At 38.3% G+C, this 18504-nt stretch overlaps 1 pseudogene; it reads left to right on the plus strand.

Moving 5' to 3' along the window:
* The window catches only part of LOC101286419 (peptidyl-prolyl cis-trans isomerase FKBP8-like), a 277196-nt pseudogene that overhangs the window by 60682 nt on the left and 198010 nt on the right, over positions 1–18504 (plus strand).

Raw genomic sequence — 18504 nt, forward strand, 5'->3', positions numbered from 1 at the left:
TATTCCTAAGAAGGCTGGCAAAAAGGAAAAGCAAAGCTTTCATTTTGCCCAGTTGGAGTCCAAGTTTGGAAGCTGAATGGAATTGGAATTGCTCATGACAATGGACTGGAGACAGCTCCTCTCAACAGCTGTCTTTTCTTAATTTTTTTTCCTCTCAGGAACCCAGCCTCAGCCGTTAATTCTGTTGAACAAATATTGAAAGAAAATCAGCACAAGAAGGTACATAATTTTTATCTAGTGATGCACAATATTGTTAAGCCACCACATATCTTGGTCTTAACACTGGGCTTGAGGAACTCCAACTTTGTAGATCCAGACTTGTCTACCCGAAAGACAGAAATACAGGTAAGGTCATATTTAAGTGACTAGATTTCCAGATATGAAGCCTAATGAATAACACAAAAATCACACTTTAACATAAACAACACAGTACAGCTGTTCAATATTTACCTTTTCAAGAGGTTCATTCCACCTGTTCTAACATACTGTCTTAATCCAACTGATAAGATGTTATCCTATGCATTTCAGCACATTGCCTAACTGCTAGTCATGGCTTATTTGCCAACTGAGAAATATCCTGGAGGCAGGAAGTTACTGAAGAAGTTACGGGAACCAGAGGAGTGTTTTCTGCAAAAATCAGAAGGAAAAGAAGTTGCAAAATTAATGGATTTCTTAGAGTCCAAGAAGGAGTAGGCTGTGCTAAAACAAAAAGTAAAACCTATCTGTGTACTTATTCATTCACTTACCACATGCAGTCAGCCCTCCCTGTCCACAGGTTCTGCATCCTTAGATTCAACAACCAAAGATCAAAAATACTGGAAAAAAATTCCAAAAATTTTCCATAAAGCAAAACTTGAACTAGCCACACACAGGTAACAATTTACATAGCATTATACAATTATTTTCATAGTATTTACATTGTATTAGGTATTATAAGTAATCTAGAGAGGATTTAAAGTCTATGGGAGGAAATTATAAGCAAATACTATGCCATTTTATACTTGAGACACTTGAGCATCCACGGATTTTTGTATCCATGGGAATCCTGGAATCAATCTCCTGAAGATACCAAGGGATGACTGTAGTATGGAGTACCAGAAGTCTATGTTGCAGCCATTGTTCTTGGCACAGGGGAAAGAACACAGCAAAGAACAAAACAAAGTCCTGCACCATGGAGATGTCATCCTATAGAGAGAGAAACAGTAATCTGATAACTCTCTGTAGTATGTCAAATAGTGATGAGCACTGTGGTGGAAGATGAAGCTGATGATGGGGAAAGAGCACGCTGGATGGGGGGATGGGTTGATTTGCTACTTTATTTTACTTAGAGTGATCTGGGAAGGCATCACTGATAAGGCAAAATTTAAGCAGTGATGTATAAGAGGTGAGAGAGTTTATGGTTACTGAGGGGAAGGATGGGAAGGAGGGATAGACTGGGAGTTTGGTACTGACACGTATACACTGCTATATTTAAAATAGGTAAACAACAAGGACCTACCATATTGCACAGGGAACTCTGCTCAATATTATGTATTGACCCATATACATGTTGTCTACAAGAGACCCACTTCAGACCTAGGGACACAAACAGACTGAAAGTGAGGGAATGGAAAAAAGTATTACATGCAAATGGAATCAAAAGAAAGCTGGAGTAGCAATACTCATATCAGATAAAATAAACTTTAACATAAAGAATGTTACAAGAGACAAGGAAGGATACTACATAATGATTAAAGGATCAATTCAAGAAGAAGATATAACATCAATTCAAGAAGAAGATATAACAATTATAAATATTTATGCACACAACATAGGAGCGCCTCAATACATAAGGCAAATGCTAACAGCTATGAAAGAGGAAATCGACAGTAACACAATAAGAGTGGGGAACTTTAACACCTCACTTACAGCAATGGACAGATCATCCAGACAGAATATTAATAAGAAAACACAAGCTTTAAATGACACAATAGACCAGATAGCTTTAATTGATATTTATAGGACATTCCACCCCAAAACTGCAGATTACACTTTGTTCTCAAATGCACACGGAACATTCTCCAGGATAGATCACATCTTGGGTCACAAATCAAGCCTAGGTAAATTTAAGAAAATTGAAATCATATCAAGCACCCTTTCCAACCACATCACAATGAAATTAGAAATCAATTACAGGGAAAATAATGTAAAAAAACACAAACACATGGAGGCTAAAAAATAAGTTACTGAATAACCAAGAGATCACTGAAGAAACCAAAGAGGAAATCAAAAGATACCTAGAGAAAAATGACAATGAAAACATGATGATCCAAAACCAGTGGGATGCAGCATAAACAGTTCTAAGAAGAAGGTTTATAGCAATACAATCCTACCTCAAGAAACAAGAAAAATCTCAAATAAACAATTTAAACTTACACGTAAAGGAACTAAAGAAAGAAGAACAAACAAAACACAAAGTTAGCAGAAGGAAAGAAATCATAAAAATCAGAACAGAAATAAATGAAATAGAAACAAAGAAAACAATAGCAAAGATCAATAAAACTAAAAGTTGGTTCTTTGAGAAGATAAACAAAATAGATAAATCATTAGCCAGACTCATCAAGAAAAAGAGGGAGAGGAATAAATAAAATTAGAAATGAGATAGGAGAAGTTACAATGGACACCACAGAAGTACAAAGCATAATAAGAGGCTACTACAAGCAAATCTATGCCAATAAAATGGACAACCTGGAAGAAATGGACAAATTCTTAGAAAGATATGAACTCTCAAGACTGAACCAGGAAGAAATAGAAAATATGAACAGACCAATCACAAGTAATGAAATTGAAACTGTGATTAAAAATCTTCCAATAAACAAAAGCCCAGGACCAGATGGCTTCACAGGTGAATTCTATCAAACATTTAGAGAAGAGCTAACACCCATCCTTCTCAAACTCTTCCAAGAAATTGCAGAGAAAGGAACACTCCCAAATTCATTCTATGAGGTGACCATCACCCTGATACCAAAACCAGACAAAGATACTACAAAAAAAGAAAACTACAGACCAATATCACTGATGAATATACATGCAAAAATCCTCAACAAAATACTAGCAAACAGAATCCAACAACACATTAGAAGGATCATACACCATGATCAAGTGGGATTTATCCCAGAGATGCAAGGATTCTTCAATGTACACAAATCAATCAATGTGATATACTATATTAACAAACTGAATAATAAAAACCATATGATCATCTCAATAGATGCAGAAAAAGCTTTTGACAAAATTCAACACTGATTTATGATAAAAACTCTCCAGAAAGTGGGCATAGAGGGAACCTACTTCAACATAATAAAGTCCATATACCACAAACCTACAGCAAACATCATTCTCAATGGTGAAAAATAGAAAGCATTTCCTTTAAGATCAGGAACGAGACAAGGATGTCCACTCTTGCCACTATTATTCAACATGGTTTTGGAAGTACTAGCCACAGCAATCAGAGAAGAAAAACAAATAAAAGGAATACAAATTGGAAAAGAAGAAGTAAAACTGTCACCTTTTGTAGATGACATACTATACATAGAGAATCCTAAAGATGCCATCAGAAAACTACTAGAGCTAATCAATGAATTTGGTAAAGTGGCAGGATACAAAATTAATGCACAGAAATCTCTTGCAATCCTATACAATGAAAGATCAGGTAGAGAAATGAAGGAAATAATCCCTTTCACCATTGGAACAAAAAGAATAAAATACCTAGGAATAAACCTACCTAAGGAGGTAAAGGACCTGTATGTAGAAAACTATAAGACACTGATGAAAGTAATCAAAGATGACACAAACAGACGGAGAGATATACCATGTTCTTGGATTGGAAGAATCAATATTGCAAAAATGACTGTACTACTGAAAGCAATCTACAGATTCAATGCAATCCCTATCAAATTACCAATGGCACTTTTAACAGAACTAGAACAAAAAATCTTAAAATTTGTATGGAGATACAAAAGACCCCGAATAGCCAAAGCAATCTAGAGGAGAAAAAAATGGAGCTGGAGGAATCAGACTCCCTGACTTCAGACTAGGTTACAAAGCTATAGTAGTCAAGACAATATGGTACTGGCATAAAAACAGAAATATAGATCAATGGAACAGCATAGGAAGCACAGAGATAAATGCACGTACCTATGGTCTACTAATCTATGACAAAGAAGGCAAGGATATACAATGGAGAAAAGACAGTCTCTTCAATAAGTGGTGCTGGGAAAACTGGACAACTACATGTAAAAGACTGAAATTAAAGCACTCCCTAACACCATACACAAAAAGAAACTCAAAATGTATTAGAGACCTAACTGTAAGGCTGGATACTATAAAACTCATAGCGGAAAACACTCTTTGACCTAAATCACAGCAAGATTTTTTTTGACCCACCTCCTAGAATAATGGAAATAAAAACAAAAGTCAACAAATGGGATTGAATGAAACTTAAAAGCTTTTGCACTACAAAGGAAACCATAAACAAGATGAAAACACAACCCTCAGAATGGGAGACAATATTTGCAAATGAATCAACGGACAAAGGATTAATCTCCAAAATATATAAACAGCTCATGCAGCTCAATATTAGAAAAACAAACAACCCAATAAAAAAATGGGCAGAAGACCTAAATAGACATTTATCCAAAGAATATATACATATTGCCAACAAACACATGAAAGAATGCTCCGATATATATTTTCTAGTGAAAGAGTCAAGACACAGAATATTGCAACAGAAAATATGAACCAAATTGTATAAAGTAAGAAGCATTACTATATAATTAAATACTTAGACACTCATATCACACAGATACATACATGTTAAATGTATAGAGAAAGGATTGGATGAAGTGCACATTGATTTGTTAAAACAAGTTACTTTTTTTTTTAACATCTTTATTGGCATATAATTGCTTTACAATGGTGTGTTAGCTTCTGCTTTACAACAAAATGAATCAGTTATATATATACATATGTTCCCATATCTCTTTCCTCTTGCATCTCCCTCCCTCCCACCCTCCCTATCCCACCACTCCAGGCGGTCACAAAGCACCGAGCTGATCTCCCTGTGCTATGTGGCTGCTTCCCACTAGCTATCTACCTTAAGTTTGGAATTGTATATATGTTCATGCCACTCTCTCGCTTTGTCACAGCTTGCCCTTCCCCTCCCCACATCCTCAAGTCCATTCTCTAGTAGGTCTGTGTCTTTATTCCTGTTTTACCCCTAGATTCTTCATGACATTTTTTTTTCTTAAATTATATATATATGTATTAGCATACGGTATTTGTCTCTCTTTTTCTGACTTACTTCACTCTGTATGACAGATTCTAGGTCTATGCACCTCATTAAAAATAGCTCAATTTCGTTTCTTTTTGTGGCTGAGTAATATTGCATTGTATATATGTGAAACATCTTCTTTATCCATTCATCCGATGATGGACACTTAGGTTGTTTCCATCTCCGGGCTATTGTAAAAAGAGGTGCAATGAACATTTTGGTACATGACTCATTTTGAATTATGGTTTTCTCAGGGTATATGCCCAGTAGTGGGATTGCTGGGTCATATGGTAGTTCTATTTGTAGTTTTTTAAGGAACCTCCATACTGTTCTCCACAGTGGCTGTATCAATTTACATTCCCACCAACAGTGCAAGAGGGTTCCCTTTTCTCCACACCCTCTCCAGCATTTATTGTTTCTAGATTTTTTGATGATGGCCATTCTAACTGGTGTGAGATGATATCTCATTGTAGTTTTGATTTGCAATTCTCTAATGATTATTGATGTTGAGCATTCTTTCATGTGTTTGTTGGCAGTCTGTATATCTTCTTTGGAGAAATGTCTATTTAGTTCTTCTGCCCATTTTTGGATTGGGTTGTTTGTTTTTTGTTATTAAGCTGCATAAGCTACTAATAAATTTTGGAGAGTAACCCTTCGTCAGTTGCTTCATTTGCAAATATTTTCTCCCATTCTGCGGGTTGTCTTTTGTCTTGTTTATGGTTTCCTTTGCTGTGCAAAAGCTTTGAAGTTTCATTAGGTCCCATTTGTTTATTTTTGTTTTTATTTCCATTTCTCTAGGAGGTGGGTCAAAAAGGATCTTGCTGTGATTTATGTCATAGAGTGTTCTGCCTATGTTTTCCTCTAAGAGTTTGATAATTTCTGGCCTTACATTTAGGTCTTTAATCCATTTTGAGCTTATTTTTGTGTATGGTGTTAGGGAGTGATCTAATCTCATACTTTTACATGTATCTGTACAGTTTTCCCAGCACCACTTATTGAAGAGGCTATCCCTTCTCCACTGTACATTACTGCCTCCTTTATCAAAGATAAGGTGGCCATATGTGCGTGGGTTTATCTCTGGGCTTTCTATCTCGTTCCATTGATCTATCATTCTGTTTTTGTGCCAGTACCATACTGTCTTGATTACTGTAGCTTTGTAGTATAGTCTGAAGTCAGGGAGCCTGATTCCTCCAGATCCGTTTTTCGTTCGCAAGATTGCTTTGGCTATTCGGGGTCTTTTGTGTTTCCATACAAATTGTGAATTTTTTTGTTCTACTTCTGTGAAAAATGCCAATGGTAGTTTGATAGGGATTGCATTGAATCTGTAGATTGCTTTCGGTAGTACAGTCATTTTCACAATGTTGATTCTTCCAATGCAAGAATATGGCATATCTCTCTATCTATTTGTATCATCTTTAATTTCTTTCATCAGTGTCTTATAATTTTCTGCATACAGGTCTTTTGTCTCCTTAGGTAAGTTTATTCCTCGATATTTTATTCTTTTTGTTGCATTGGTAAATGGGAGTGTTTTCTTGATTTCACTTTCAGATTTTTCATCATTAGTGTATAGGAATGCCAGAGATTTCTGTGCATTAATTTTGTATCCTGTTACTTTACCAAATTCATTGATTAGCTCTAGTAGTTTTCTGGTAGCATCTTTAGGATTCTCTATGTATAGTATCATGTCATCTGCAAATAGTGACAGCTTTACTTCTTCTTTTCCAATTTGGATTCCATTTATTTCCTTTTCTCCTATGATTTCTGTGGCTAAAACATCCAAAACTATGTTGAATAAGAGTGGTGAGAGTGGGCAACCTTGTCTTGTTACTGATCTTAGTGGAAATGCTTTCAGTTTTTCACCATTGAGGATGATGTTGGCTATGGGTTTGTCATATACGGCCTTTATTATGTTGAGGAGTGTTCCCTCTATGCCTACTTTCTGGAGGGTTTTTATCATAAATGGGTGTTGAATTTTGTAGAAAGCTTTTTCTGCATCTATTGAGATGATCATATGGTTTTCTCCTTCAATTTGTTAATATGGTTTATCACGTTGATTAATTTGCGTATATTGAAGAATCCTTGCATTCCTGGAATAAACGCCACTTGATCATGGTGTATGATCCGTTTAACGTGCTGTTGGATTCTGTTTGCTAGTATTTGGTTGAGGATTTTTGCATCTATGTTCATCAGTTATATTGGCCTGTAGTTTTCTTTTTTTGTGACATCCTTGTCTGGTTTTGGTATCAGGGTTATGGTGGCCTCGTAGAATAAGTTTGGGAGTGTTCCTCCCTCTGCTATATTTTGGAAGGGTTTGAGAAGGATAAGTGTTAGTTCTTCTCTAAATGTTTGATAGAATTCGCCTGTGAAGCCATCTGGTCCTAGGATTTTGTTTCTTGGAAGATTTTTAATCACAGTTTCCATTTCACTGCTTGTGATTGGTCTGTTCATATTTTCTATTTCTTCTGGGCTCAGTCTCGGAAGGTTGTGCATTTCTAATAATTTGTCCATTTCTTCCAGGTTGTCCATTTTATTGGCATAGAGTTGCTTGTAGTAATCTCTCATGATCTTTTGTATTTCTGCGGTGTCAGTTGTTACTTCTCCTTTTTCATTTCTAATTCTATTGATTAGAGTCTTCTCCATTTTTTTCTTGAGGAGTCTGTCTAATGTTTTATCAATTTTGTTTATCTTCTCAAAGAACCAGATTTTAGTTTTATTGATCTTTGCTATTGTTTCCTTCATTTCTTTTTCATTTATTTCTGATCTGATTTTTATGATTTCTTTCCTTCTGCTAACTTTGGAGTTTTTTTGTTTTTCTTTCTCTAATTGCTTTAGGTGCAAGGTTAGGTTGTTTATTCGAGATGTTTCCTGTTTCTTAACGTAGGATTGTATTGCTATAAACTTCCCTCTTAGAACCACTTTTGCTGCATCCCATAGATTTTGGATCGTCGTGTCTCCATTGTAATTTGTTTCTAGGTAATTTTTTTATATCCTCTTTGATTTCTTCAGTGATCACTTCGTTATTAAGTAGTGTATTGTTTAGCCTCCATGTGTTTGTATTTTTTACAGATCTTTTCCTGTAATTGATATCTAGTCTCATAGCGTTGTCGTCGGAAAATATACTTGATACAATTTCAATTTTCTTAAATTTACCAAGGCTTGATTTGTGACCCAAGATATGATCTATACTGGAGAATGTTCCATGAGCACTAGGGAAAAATGTGTATTCTGTTGTTTTTTGATGGAATGTCCTATAAATATCAATTAAGTCCATCTTGTTTAATGTATCATTTAAAGCTTGTGTTTCCTTATTTATTTTCATTTTGGATGATCTGTCCATTGGTGAAAGTGAGGTTTTAAAGTCCCCTACTATGATTGTGTTACTGTGGATTTCCCCTTTTATGGCTGTTAGTATTTGCCTTATGTACTGAGGTGCTCCTATGTTGGGTGCATAAATATTTATAATTGTTATATCTTCTTCTTGGAGCGATCCCTTGATCACTATGTAGTGTCCTTCTTTGTCTCTCCTAATATTCTTTATTTTAAAGTCTATTTTGTCTGATATGAGAATTGCTACTCCAGCTTTCTTTTAGTTTCCATTTGCATGAAATACCTTTTTCCATCCCCTTACTTTCAGTCTGTATGTGTCTCTAGGTCTGAAGTGGGTCTCTTGTAGACAGCAAATATATGGGTCTTGTTTTTGTATCCATTCAGCCAATCTGTGTCTTTTGGTGAGAGCATTTAGTCCATTTACATTTAAGGTAATTATCGATATATGTTCCTATTCCCATTTTCTTAATTGTCTTGGGTTCGTTATTGTAGGTCTTTTCCTTCTCTTGTGTTTCTTACCTAGAGAAGTTCCTTTAGCAGTTGTTGTAGAGCTGGTTTGGTGGTGCTGAACTCTCTCAGCTTTTGCTTGTCTGTAAAGGTTTTAATTTCGCCATCAAATCTGAATGAGATCCTTGCTGGGTAGAGTAATCTTGGTTGCAGGTTTTTGTCTTTCATCACTTTAAATGTATCCTGCCAGTCCCTTCTGGCTTGCAGAGTTTCTGCTGAAAGATCAGCTGTTAACCTTATGGGGATTCCCTTGTGTGTTATTTGTTGTTTTTCCCTTGCTGCTTTTAATATGTTTTCTTTGTACTTAATTTTTGACAGTTTGATTAATATGTGTCTTGGCTTATTTCTCCTTGGATTTATCCTGTATGGGACTCTCTGTGCTTCCTGGACTTGATTAACTATTTCCTTTCCCATATTAGGGAAGTTTTCAACTATAATCTCTTCAAATATATTCTCAGTCCCTTTCTTTTTCTCTTCTTCTTCTGGAACCCCTATAATTCGACTCTTGGAGTGTTTAATGTTGTCCCAGAGGTCTCTGAGACTGTCCTCAGTTCTTTTCATTCTTTTTTCTTTATTCTGCTCTGCAGTAGTTATTTCCACTATTTTATCTTCCAGGTCACTTATCCATTCTTCTGCCTCAGTTATTCTGCTATTGATCCCATCTAGAGTATTTTTAATTTCATTTATTGTGCTGTTCATCGTTGCTTGTTTCATCTTTAGTTCTTCTAGGTCCTTGTTAAATGTTTCTTGCATTTTGTCAATTCTATTTCCAAGATTTTGGATCATCTTTACTATCATTATTCTGAATTCTTTTTCAGGTAGACAGCCTATTTCCTCTTCATTTGTTAGGTCTGATGGGTTTTTATCTTGCCCCTTCATCTGCTCTGTGTTTTTCTGTCTTCTCATTTTGCTTATCTTACTGTGTTTGGGGTCTCCTTTTTGCAGGCTGCAGGTTTGTAGTTCCCACTGTTTTTGGTGTCTGTCCCCAGGGGCTAAGGTTTGTTCAGTGGATTTTGTAGGCTTCCTGGTGGAGGGGACAAGTGCCTGTGTTCTGATGGATAAGGCTGGATCTTGTCTTTCTGGGGGGCAGGTCCATGTCTGGTGGTGTGTTTTGGGGTGTCTGTGGACTTATTATGATTTTGGGCAGCCTCTCTGCTAATGGGTGGGGTTGTGTTCCTGTCTTGCTAGTTGTTTGGCATAGGATGTCCAGCACTGTAGCTTACTGGTCGTTGAGTAAAGCTGGGTGCTGGTGTTGAGATGGAGATCTCTGGGAGATTTTCGCCGTTTGATATTATGTGGAGCTGGGAGGTCTCTTGTGGACCAGTGTCCTGGAGATGGCTCTCCCACATCAGAGGCACAGCACTGACTCCTGGCTGCAGCATCAAGAGCCTTTCATCCACACAGCGCAGAATAAAAGGGAGAAAAAGTAGAAAGAAAGAATTAGTAGAAGTAGAAAGAAAGAAAGGAGGGAGGGAGGGAGGAAGGAAGGAAAGAAGGAGGGAAGGAAGGAAATAAAGAAAGAAGATAAAGTAAGATAAAATATAATAAAGTTATTAAAATAAAAAAATAATTATTAAGACAAAAAAAAAAAAAACCGACGGATAGAACCCTGGGACAAATGGTGGAAGCAAAGCTGTACAGACAAAATCTCACACAGAAGCATACACATACACACTCACAAAAAGAAGAAAAGCGGAAATGATCATAAATCTTGCTCTCAAAGTCCACCTCCTCAATTTGGGAGGATTCGTTGTCTATTCAGGTATTCCACAGATGCAGGTACATCAAGTTGATTGTGGAGCTTTAATCCGCTGCTTCTGAGGCTGCTGGGAGAGATTTCCCTTTCTCTTCTTTGTTCTCACATCTCCCAAGGGCTCAGCTTTGGATTTGGCCCCGCCTCTGCGTGTAGGTCGCTGGAGGGCGTCTGTTCTTTGCTCAGCCAGGACGGGGTTAAAGGAACCGCTGATTCGGAGGCTCTGGCTCACTCAGTCGGGGGGGGGGGGGGGGGGGAGGGAGGGGCACGGAGTGTGGGTCGAGCCTGCGGCAGCAGATGCCAGCATGACGTTGCACAGCCTGAGGCGTGCCGTGCTTTCTCCCGGGGAAGTTGTCCCTGGATCCCGGGAACCTGGCAGTGGCGGGCTGCACAGGCTCCCCGGAAGGGGGGTGTGGATAGTGACCTGTGCTCGCACACAGGCTTCTTGGTGGCGGCAGCAGCAGCCTTAGCGTCTCATGCCCGTCTCTGGGGTCCGCGCTGTTAGCCGCGGCTCGCGCCCGTCTCTGGAGCTCCTTTAAGCAGCACTCTTAATCCCCTCTCCTCGCGCACCAGGAAACAAAGAGGGAAGAAAAAGTCTCTTGCCCCTTCGGCAGGTCCAGACTTTTTCCCGGACTCCCTCCCGGCCAGCCGTGGCGCACTAACCCCCTGCCGGCTGTGTTCACGCCGCCAACCCCAGTCCTCTCCCTGCGCTCCAACCGAAGCCCGAGCCTCAGCTCCCAGCCCCGCCCGCCCCGGCGAGTGAGCAGTCAAGCCTCTCGGGCTGGTGAGTACTGGTTAGCACTGATTCTCTGTGCGGGAATCTCACCGCTTTGCCCCCCGCACCCCTGTTGCTGCACTCTCCTCCGCGGCGCCGAATTTATCCCCCTCCGCCACCCGCAGTCTCCGCCCGCCAAGGGGCTTCCTAGTGTGTGGACACTTTTCCTCCTTCACAGCTCCCTCCCAGTGGTGCAGGTCCTGTCCCTTTCTTTTGTCTCTGTTTTTTCTTTTTTCTTTTGCCCTACCCAGGTACGTGGGGAGTTTCTTGCCTTTTGGGAGGTCTGAGGTCTTCTGCCAGCGTTCAGTAGGTGTTCTGTAGCAGTTGTTCCACGTGTAGATGTATTTCTGGTGTATCTGTGGGGAGGAAAGTGATCTCCACGCCTTACTCTTCCGCCATCTTCCCGGAAGTTGCAAACTAGTTATTTTTGATGAGGAGAATGGAATCTGGAGAGTCTGCTGAAAGGAAATTTTATTATTTATTTTACATGCTTATGTATTGCTTGAATGTTTTTTTACAAATTGAAAATACTTCTGTAGTGTTTGTTTTTTTTAAGCTTCAAATACATAGCTGTAGGAAAAAAATTAAAAATTACCTTAAAGGAGAAAGAAATGAACAACCTTGCATTGCCTTTTCAAATATTGCTACCTGCAAAAGCCTTCCTCTCTTTCCTTTGCATTCTCTTGTACTTGAATATGTGTCATTCTTTCAGTATTTATTCAATTCAATAATATTTATTAAAGCTCTACTGAGATTCAATTTTTTTTCTTTTTTCTTTACACGGGCCTCTCACTGTTGTGGTCTCTCTCGTTGCGGAGCACAGGCTCCGGACGCGCAGGCCCAGCGGCCATGGCTCACGGGCCCAGCCACTCTGCAGCACATGGGATCCTCCCGGACCGGGGCACGAACCCGCGTCCCCTGCATCGGCAGGCAGACTCTCAACCACTGCACTACCAGAGAAGCCCGAGATTCAGTTTTGAAAAAGATATTATCCCTATCCTCAAGGAACTCACAACGGAGAGAAAAAAAAAATGTGTTAACAATAAAGCCATGAGCAGATGACTAAAATATGACAAGGCATGAACAAAACGTTAGGGCTTTGTGGGGGGAAGAATTCTAAGATGGCCCCCAAGATTCTCAGCTGGTTTGCTACTGCCTTTGGCCTTTAGGAAGCACAGGTAGGGCATGGGAGACTAGGAGGAAATTTCCAGGGATTTCTTCCACATTTCCTTTCTGCTCAGTCACCCTGCTATTGAGCAGGTACTACATGCCAGGCACTGTCCTAAGAATAGTACTCTTTTTACCTCATTTAATCCTCATAACCTACCTTTTTTTTTTTTTTTTAATGGCTGCATTGGGTCTTCGTTGCTGTGTGCAGGCTTTCTCTAGTTGTGGTGGGTGGGGGCTACCATTCGTTGCGGTGTGCAGGCTTCCCATTGCAGTGGCTTCTCTTGTTGCGGAGCACAGGCTCTAGGCACGGGGGCTTCAATAGTTGTGGCTCACGGGCTTCAGTAGTTGTGGCTCGCGGGCTTCAGTAGTTGTGGCTCGCGGGCTCTAGAGCACAGGCTCAGTAGTTGTGGCTCACGGGCTTAGTTGCTCCGCAGCATGTGGGATCTTCCTGGACCAGGGCTCAAACCTGTGTCCCCTGCATTGGCAGGTGGATTCTTAACCACTGTGCCACCAGGGAAGCCCCTCATAACCTACCTTTGAAATAGAAATTATTATTATCCCCACTTAAAAATGCTGTTAGATAAATTACTATGGGTCACAGGAGAAAAAAAATCAGTGGAGCCACAATTCTACACAGGCAACCTGACTCCAGAGCCCAGACCCTAACTATTATCATATACTATAATCATCTTGGATAACCTGAATCTATCACTTCAGGGAGGAAACATAACAAAAGTTATACTTTCTACAAGATGCATTAGGGTTTCTGGAAAACAATCAAGTGGCTCTAGCATAAATATTTGATCTTGCCCCCCAACACTTGACAATTTTCTGTACTTGTCACAGAAAGAAAGACATGATTTTATTAGGTATATTTTAAAACCTTACCTACTGCTGCAATACTACATGGAAATTGGATGGGGGCTCTATTTGCCTCTATTTCCGACATACATTCTTCAGTGAATATATTTGTGTCTTGTTTCTACCATGATACTAAAAAGTTTGTGATGAGTAATCTGACTGTATTTTCTTAGGATCCAACTATCCAGAAGCTTCTCAGAAATTCATCACATACATGTTGCCTTCTCTGATATATTGCCATTGTGATTGTGACTTAGAGGGTTTCTAGCTTAAAATAAAGATAAAATAATAATGGTGATGTGGATCTTATTCTTGGTTCAAGCTCTCTATCCTCAAAAATTATAGATGTCTTACAGCAAGATTACAGATGTTTTATAACATTGATGTTTTATAATTTGTGTTATCATTGATGCTCTTTTTAAAAATACTATGCTTTAGTAATTGAAATTGTGATATATCTTCAAAGATGCATACTAATGTTGTGGTTTGGGTGTGTGTCAAAATCCATTAAGTTATACCTGAATGCCAAAAGTTTGAATTGCCCTGCTATGGACCAGTGGTGGTTAAAAAAAAAAAAAAAGCCTTACCTATAAGTAAGCTATAGTTTGCACATTGTGCAAAGGCTAGTTCTCATGATATTAGAACTAAAAATTATTTATTTAATTTAAAATCCCACTCTGTACCATCTAGCATGCCAGTTAATGGGAATAAAAAGAAGTATCACATCAGAAAATCCCTAGTCTAGTGGGAATGTCTAGACAATTGGACATATTATTTGAGTACAGTTGAGATTATATAAATAGACAAGCAGATAGAGTATGCACGCTCTGGAAAGCCACAGGATGAACACTTAATGTCGAAAAGTGGAAACATGTGCTGGATCTTGAAGTGCAAGTAGAAGTTTTACAGGAAAAGAAAGAAGTTTGTGCATCAGGCAAAGCAACAGTCTGTGCAGAACCCGAGAGATGAGTGACAAAGTATGAACCTTCCATGGAACAGTAAGCATTTCTTCAGGAATGGACTGTGGATTATGAGGTGAGATGTAGCAAGTGAAGTAAGTGGACAGGTTAGAGTCAGAGTGGGAAGAGCTTTGTATTAAACAGTTTTCTGTTTATCCTGGAAGCCCCTGGGAACCTTTGGCTTAAGCAGTAGAATAACATAATTATATTATGTTATATTACATTATATTATTATAACACAAACCTCTTTTGTATTAGAATTCTTATGCTGACAACCTGCAACTTGTGTACACTGCTGTGTGATTAAAACAAAAAAACACTCACACTAGAAATAGAAGGGATCTGCCTCCATGTGATCCAGGACACCTAAGAAAAACATCACACTTAATGATGAAAAATGGAAAGCTTTCCCTCTAAGATTAGGGACAGGACAGGACAGGTTGTCCACTCTCACCATTTTTATTCAATATTGTACTGGAGATTCTAGCCAGGGCAATTAGGTATATAAAAAAAGAAAGCAAGCAAAGATATCCAGATTGGAAAGGAGGAAGGAAAACTATCTCTAATTACAGAGGGCATGATCTCCTATACAGAAAAGGCTAAGCACCGTCAACAGCAACAAGCTATTAGAGGTAATACATGTGTTCATCAAGGTTGCAGGATACAAGATCAATATACAAAAATCAATTGTATTTTTATACATTTATATGTTAGCAATGAACAATCTCAAAATGAAATTAAGGGAAAATTTCATTCAGAATAACATCAAAATATTAAAATACTTTAGGAACATATTTAATAAGACAAATGCCAGATTTGTACACTGAAAACTACAAAACATCACTGAAAGAAATTTTAAAAGCCTTAAATAAAAGGAAAGCTATCTCATGTTCTTAGATTGGAAGACTTAATATTGTTAAGATGGCAATAATCCACAAATTGATCTACTGATTCAGTGCAATCACTATCAAAATCCTAGTTGCCATTTAGGATAAACTATTCCTAAAATTCATACTGAAGTGCAAAGGACTCAGAATAGCCAAATAATCTTGAAAAAGAACAACAAATTTGTAGAACTCACTCTTCCCAATTTCAAAACTTATTACAAAGCTACTGTAATCAAGACCTTGGTACTAGCATAAGGATACACATCTAGATAAATAGAGTAGAATTGAGATCAGAAATAAACCTGTACATTTATGGGCAACTGATTTTTTTTTTTTTTTTGCAGTATGCGGGCCTCTCACTGTTGTGGCCTCTCCCGTTGCGGAGCACGGGCTCCGGACGCGCAGGCTCAGCGGCCATGGCTCACGGGCCCAGCCGCTCCGTGGCATGTGGGATCTTCCCAGACCGGGGCACGAACCCCTGTCACCTGCATCGGTAGGCGGACTCTCAACCACTGCGCCACCAGGGAAGCCCTGGGCAACTGATTTTTAACAAGGGTGCCAAGACAGTTAAATGGGGGAAAGCACAGTCTTTTCAGCAAATAGCGCTGGGACAACTGCATATGCAAAACAATGAAGCTGTACAAGGGATGCGACCTTGTAACCATCCAAAAATTAACTTAAAATGGATCAAACACCTAAATGTGAGAGCTATAATTATTAACTTTTAGAAGAAAACATAGGAGTAAACTTTCATGATCTTATATTCGGCAATGATTTCTTAGGTAGTACACTTAGAATCAAAACAAAAAAACAAAAAAAAACTGAACATCACCAAAATTTAAAATTTTGTGCTTCAAACAATGCGTCAAGAAAGTGAAAAGACTACCCATAGACAGAAGAGGAAAAAATAGTTGCAAATCATATACATGATAATGGTCTAGAATCCAAAATATATAAGGAATGTTTACAGCTCAAAAATAAAAAAGACAAATAATTCAGTTAAATATGGACAGAGGATTTGAATAGACTTTTTGCCTAAGAATATATACAAATGGTCAATATGCATGTGAAAACATGCTCACCATCTTTGGACATTAGGGAAGTGTAAATCAAAACCATATGAGATACTACTTCAAATCCACAAGAATGGCTATCATCAAAAAGACGGTCAATACCAAGTTGTAGTGAGGATGAGAGAAATTGGAGCCCTCTTGCCTGGGTAGTGGGAAAGTTAAATGGTACAGCTGCTCTGGAAAACAGTCAAGCAGTTCCTCAAATGGTTAAATGTAGAATTACCACATGGCCCAGCAATTCCACACCTAAGTACATACCCAAGAGAATTGAAAAGATACGTTGGCATAAAAACTTAACATAAATGTGTGTAGCAGCATTATTCACATAGCCAAAACACAGAAACAACTCAAATATTCATTACTGATGACTGGATAAACAAAATGTGCTATATCTGTCCATGGGGATATTACTCGGCCAAAAATATAATGAATTACTGATACATGCTACAACATGGATGAACCTTGAAAAGATTATGCTAAGCAAAAGAAGCCCGACAAAAAATGCTACATATTGTATGATTATATTTATATGAAATGTCCAGAATAGGAAAAAATAAAACATAAAAGCATAAAATAGATATTGATTGTCAGGAGCTGGGGGGAAAGGGGAATAAGGAACGACTGCTAATTAGTTCAGGATTTCTTTTCAGGGTGATTGGGACGCGTGTGTTAAAGCTATGGAGAAGCAAACCTCACTTAGTGGATTGACACAGGTCAATGATTACTACTAAATGGGGGTAGAGGAAACCCTCTACTCATCCCCTTCAATAAATAAATAAATAAAAGGGCAAATCCACAATGCACCTTGCAGTATGAGGCGATACACCTGATTGGCCAGAGACCTTAAACTCTTTAAGGAATGGAACCTTGTGACCATGGCAAAACTCATCGAAGTGACAGAGATGACTTGAGCTGTTCTGTTGCCTCCCTCATGGTTTACAGACTGTACAATAACTGTGACCACTTTGCTTTGGAAACCACTCAGCTCCAGGAAGTGCTAAGTGACCCTCCATGGTTTCAAGTTGTCTTCCCTGGCAGCTGTTAATACATGTTTCCCACGGCTAGGGGAAAATAATTCAGGAAAAGCATTTCAATAGATTCATGCTACCCTGGACGATGTGATCAGCAGCATTATTCGCACTTGGTTGTGGAGAGAGAACAAAGGAGGATGAGGGAAAGGTACTGGCATTCATTGAACACCTGTTATTGTGGTTGGTGCTTTATAGATGCACTGTCACATCTGGGTGTCATGACAAAGTTGTGAGCTAAAGAGTGGCATCCCATTTTATTTATTTTATAGGTGGCTCCCAAAGGGTAAAGCACTTGCTCAATGTCGCTCAGCCGATCAGCAGTTGAGCTGAGATGTGAATCGACATCCGTCTAATTTCCAAGTGCTGGTTTAAATTGTTCTTGATTCTTATTATCATATTGCTCCTCCAAAGGGCTCTATTAATTAAACTGCTCCTAATGATATATAAGGATACCTTTCACTGCATCCTCACTAACTATGGGTATTATTGCTAAAACATTTTGCAAATAGTCTAAGTACTGTCTTTTATATTAATTTATTATGTATTTTCATGTTTGGTAAATTATTAAATATAGAAAATTATTAAATATTATTAAAATGATTATTAAATATAGCAAAGTATAAATTATTACAAAGATTATTAAATATAGAAGATATTAAAAATAGAAAGTTGACTATTTCTCTGTTTTTATGTTTATGGATTCATTATGTCTTGAATATCAATTGCCTTCTTCCTTGATCCATTAATATTACTATTATATTTATTTTAATATTATGATCAGTTTTCTTTAAAATTCCATTCGCTAATTCGTAATTCATTCAAACAATTGCTAAATGCTTTGTGCTTTTAA

This window comes from Orcinus orca, chromosome 5 (assembly GCF_937001465.1).
Source record: "Orcinus orca chromosome 5, mOrcOrc1.1, whole genome shotgun sequence".
NCBI classification, from domain to species: Eukaryota; Metazoa; Chordata; class Mammalia; order Artiodactyla; family Delphinidae; genus Orcinus; species Orcinus orca.